At 42.2% G+C, this 5,634-nt stretch overlaps 1 pseudogene; it reads right to left on the bottom strand.

Annotated features, from left to right (window-relative positions):
* Positions 1 to 208: 208 nt before the first annotated feature.
* LOC149449060 (U2 spliceosomal RNA) lies at positions 209 to 368 on the bottom strand (annotated as a pseudogene).
* Positions 369 to 5,634: the final 5,266 nt, after the last annotated feature.

The raw sequence follows: 5,634 nt of genomic DNA, 5'->3' as shown, positions 1-5,634 counted from the left end.
TTCACAACGTGGGGTCCCACACCCAAGTGCTACTCAGAGCACCCCTGAGGCGACTACTCAGGGGGCACCTAGTTTGCGGACTCTCTGCCTTCCCAGCCCCTGGCCAGACCAAGGTAGATCCGTCCAAATCAGGAGGTACTGGGTCCTTCAGACGTTCCAAAGGGGAATTACTCCCAGGGCCCCAGCTTAACTTGTGGCGCTCCCCGGTTTCTGTTCCCCCCATAATAGCCATCCAGACCCCCATCATACCAGTGAGGGTACTATACAATAACCATCCCCGCAAAGCTAGAATGGTCGGGAGCACCCCCACTGGACACTGATAAGAACAGATACTACACTTGATCTTAGCCAAAAGGCCGAGAAGCGATAAAAAGCGATAAAAACGCCGGTAAAATCTACTCCTGAACAAAATTTTGGTACGTTCAAATAAAACGACTGTAAACTCAACTTCCTGCAAACAACTATGTGTACATGGACACATAGGAAAACATTAGGGAGAGTTTAGGGGCAGCTGCAAAAAAAACGCTGAACAGCTCCTGAACGTCAGTTTAGCAGCTGCAGTGTACATGAGCCCTAAGCAAGCAGAAATATATTACATTTTTGTTTGATATGCTTTAAGTAAAAAGGTAGAAAAAAAAAATCTTTTTTTTTTAGAACGGGTAACATTTCACCAAGCAGATCGATAAAAAGGTAAATGAAATTATCCTGTTGTAGCTCTGCAAATCCCATTCACCAGCGTGGAGAGATAAACCAGACACCCCCTTCACAGATCTGATGTCTGCACAGAAAACACATGCTTCTGCGTAAACAGATCACTGGAAGAACCCAAAAGACATTGCTATATATGGCAGATATGTAAAAACAGAGCTTCAATTAATAGAACTTCCTTCAGATTGAGTAATACAACAGGAAACCCCACCTCCAACATTGCACCACTAGAAAATCCCCCTCCGAACAGATCTAGTATATTCTCTGCTAGAATCATCATTGCACTGAATGACGCCATGAATCATCACATAGCTTCCGATCTCCATTTCCTCCCATGTGTGACCTTCACTTGTCTGCTAGGTCACCATCTGCCTGCCTCTACCTCCATGTCCACTAATAGCTACAACAAATCGGTGACTTGCACATCGCTGTCTCCTGGTTACATTGCATTATCTAAAGCTTAGATCTCTAAATGCATCACTACAGAGCTATTCCAATCATAAACATGCTGCACTATGATCCCTGGGGCTAGGAAAGTCGTTACCAGAACAGGGCCATCCACTCTCACCCCTGATCCTCCCCTCAGATTTATAATTAATGGAGGATTCCTTTTTTGTTTTTTTTTAAGTGACACTGTCACCTGGTGAAAGATCATTAATAGGCAGATGGCTGATCTTCAAGGTTTATGAAATCACACGGAGAATTAAGCACTAGTTCAACTCCATTTCATTCCAGAGCACAAGGCCTGCTCTGCTCCAGGAGGACATGACAGTCATTCCCAGCACAGGGCCATCCACTGTCATCTCCAATCCTCCTATCCTATTAAAGGGAATGGAGGCATTGGTGGGTCACTTGGTGAAGGGTCACCCATAGGCTGATCAACTGTGTCCATAGCATAACACACAGGACAGCTGGCCATACACGTAGAGATTTCCAAACAAGAATATTCGTACAAACATTTTGTACATTGATGACTGATGTTGTTTAAGAATCAAATGTTAGAAGCAAGGCCGGCCATACATGTGCCGAATTTCGAATGATTTTTCTGTCGAAAACCGTAATTTTGAATTATCAGTAGAATTTAAACTAATTAGAGGGGCTGCAGCAACAGCTGATTTTTTTGCAACCATTGAATTTGAGTGATGGAAATTTTTTGAAAAACAAGTGAATTTCTAATCAATACTTAGAGAATCATGCGAGAAATATTAAAAAAAAAAAAAAAAAAAAAAAACAAACAACAACAACACATGCCTGAGCTGTAACCTATAAAGAAAAGAAGATTCCTGGCCCACGAAATTTCTTTTCCGTAATAACTTGTGGTAAAATTGAAAGCTTGGTTGGCTGAATTTTAAAATCAATGGTGGCTTTATTGTATTACAAAATGCATCGATTAATCTTTTGGAAATCCATGTACAAGTGAAATATTTGAATGAATGTAATTTCCTGAACAAAAACACTGTTGGAAAAGTTTTTATCCTGCTCCTTCAAATTTTCTTACCACAAACATAGATCTGACCCCACTAAAGATTAGGCTGCCCATACATGTATATTATACAGGATTTATATAGCGCCAACAGTTTGCGCAGTGCTTTGCAATATAAGGGAGGCAGTACAATAACAATACATTTCAGTACAGAAGGAATAGGAGGGCCCTGCTCCTGCAGTTTACAATCTAAAGGAAGGGGGAGGTGATACAAAAGGTGATAACTGCGGGCGATGAGCTGGTGGAGGTGATTCAAGTACAGTTCTTAGGTGGAGGTGGGGTAGGCTTCCCTGAAGAAGTGAGTTTTCAGAGATCGCCTAAAGGCATACAGGGTGGGGGGTTGACTGGACATACTGTGGTAGGGAGTTCCAGAGGATGGGAGATGCTCTGGAGAAGTCCTGGAGGCGAGCATGGGAGGAAGTGATGAGGGAGCTAGAGAGGAAGATGTCTTGGGAAGAGCTGTATAGAATTTTTCTTTGTAAAATTTTGTTTGAATTACATTAGTTTGATTTTCTAATCATTGGTGGGGTCAGATCTACATTTGTTTTTGACCGCAGCGACGAAAGGATTTGAAGAAGCAGGATGGAAAATATTTCTCAAACTAATTTAAAACAGTTCATTCTAAAATCAAATGTAAAAGCAAGTGGGAATTTTTAACGACAGCTATTTAATTTCTGAGCACAGAGCATGGACAGCTCTAGGTAGGCAAAGGACTACTCCCTTATAGTACCATATATTATGTATTCCCATATATTGTTATGTATTCCCATATTATCCCACATATTTCTATATATTCCCCAATGTATAAAGAACTGAGCAAACTGTTGGCGCTATATGAATCCTGCATTATAATAATAACATTCCCATATTATCCCATGTCTTCCCATATTACCTCATGTGTTGCTATGTATTCCCATATATTCCAATATTACCTCATGTGTTGCTATGTATTCCCATATTATCCCATGTATTCCCAGATTATCTCATGTGTTGCTATGTATTCCCATATTAGCCCATGTATTCCCATATTACCTCATGTGTTGCTATGTATTCCCATATTACCTCATGTGTTGCTATGTATTCCCATATTATCCCATGTATTCCCAGATTATCTCATGTGTTGCTATGTATTCCCATATTATCCCATGTATTCCCAGATTATATCATGTGTTGCTATGTATTCCCATATTACCTCATGTGTTGCTATGTATTCCCAAATTACCTCATGTGTTGCTATGTATTCCCATATTATCCCATGTATTCCCATATTATCCCATGTGTTGCTATGTATTCCCATATTATCCCATGTATTCCCATATTACCTCATGTATTTCCATATTATCCCATGTATTCCCATATTATCCCATGTATTGCTATGTATTCCCAGATTATCCCATGTATTGCTATGTATTCCCATATTATCCCATGTATTGCTATGTATTCCCAGATTATCCCATATTACCTCATGTTTTGCCATGTATTCCTATATTATCCCATGTATTGCCATGTATTCCCATATTACCCCATGTATTACTACGTATTCCCATATTCTCCCATGTATTCCCAGATTATCCCATGTATTCCCATATTACCTCATGCATTCCTACGTATTCCCATATTACCTCATGCATTCCTACGTATTCCTACATATTCCCATATTATCCCATGTATTCCTACGTATTCCCTCATGTATTCCTACATATTCCCATGTATTCCCATATTACCCCATGTATTCCTACGTATTCCCATATTACCTCATGTATTCCCATTCTATCCCATGTATTCCTACGTATTCCCAGATTATCCCATGTATTCCTACGTATTCCCAGATTACCTCATGTATTCCTACGTATTCCCATATTACCTCATGCATTCCTACATATTCCTACATATTCCCATATATTCCTACGTATTCCTACATATTCCCATATTACCCCATGTATTCCTACGTATTCCCATATTACCTCATGTATTCCCATATTACCTCATGTATTCCTACGTATTCCCAGATTATCCCATGTATTCCTACGTATTCCCATATTACCTCATGCATTCCTACGTATTCCTACATATTCCCATATTACCCCATGTATTCCTACGTATTCCCATATTACCTCATGTATTCCCATATTACCCCATGTATTCCCATATTACCCCATGTATTCCTACGTATTCCCATATTACCTCATGTATTCCCATATTATCCCATATTACCCCATGTATTCCTACGTATTCCCATATTACCTCATGTATTCCCATATATTCCTACATATTCCCATATTATCCCATATTACCTCATGTATTGCTATGCATTTGCATTCACACCCTCCTAGTAATAAATGAACAGCCTGTGATATCGCACACAGAGGAGGTCGTGTAGCACACTGTAATGGAGAACATGCGGAATATTGCACGCCCCACCGGCTGCCTGCTCTTTCACAATCAACTGACTCCCCAACGCCCCAGCACAGCCAATGACAGGTAGGTGGCTCACCATTGCGGAGGAGGGTGGTGGCCCGCTGGGTGAGGGGGACCAGTCTCTGCCAGGCGCTCCGGCACACAAGCATGGCGAGATGATATCAGCTCAGAGTTCCGAGGATCACTGAGCGGACACAACCTTGTCAGCGAGAGCAGCTTGGCAGAAGGGGCGGGGAATTCGCACAAGGGCACATGACATCACGGAGGCGTGAACAACACGCTTCACCTACCACCAAACGTGTGCTGTTTTATTTTATTGGCGACTCAGGAGGTGTGCGTAGTGCGCATGCGTGCTTGCACCAGCTTTTTTCCTGAGGGAGGTGAAGCAGGTTAGGCAGGTTGTGGTCCTAGTCTTATCACTTCCGTGAGAACGAAAAGTAACCGTCATTCTGCTCATATAGTGTATTACAGAGGACGTTTCTGTTATACATATCAGCGGTTGTCTTGGTTTACTGGAATGGTGGCGGTTCTCACACGTTACATCCTTTCCTTCATAGGAATGTGGCGCTGCATTGATAGAGCCAGGACAGGAAAGCCCGGCTAATGTTTAGAGCGACAGATGCCAGGACCCGGCCAGTCTCAGCCAAGGTCACGGTGGAGGAGGCAGGAGGCCGTCATAGCGCCCCATATATACTGCACGCACAATATGCACCGACATAAGAATTCAGGTCAGCACGTACACAGGCCACTCCCAGGGGGAGGAGCCCCCCGCCTGCCTTCACACTTGCTATCTTAGTCACAGTTGATGAAATCATAGCCAGAGGGTGTATATAGGAGAGGCATGGAGAACAACCTACACCTTGTAGTAGGTGAACGTTTATTTGGAAATGGCTGATAAGCGTGTGTCGGGGCTCTCACTGGCAGCAGCAGGAGGACGGTAAAAATAGGTGGTCGAGCCCACCCAAATTTTAAACTAGTATTAAAACCAAGAGCAAACATTTATAATATTGCAGCTTACCAATCCT

Source organism: Staurois parvus, unplaced genomic scaffold, assembly GCF_062004578.1.
Source record: "Staurois parvus isolate SC_StPar_1 unplaced genomic scaffold, SC_StPar_1.0 ptg000639l, whole genome shotgun sequence".
NCBI lineage: Eukaryota > Metazoa > Chordata > Amphibia > Anura > Ranidae > Staurois > Staurois parvus.
The sequence above is the reverse complement of the archived record's forward strand: the minus strand, read 5'-3'. Positions and strand labels throughout refer to the sequence as shown.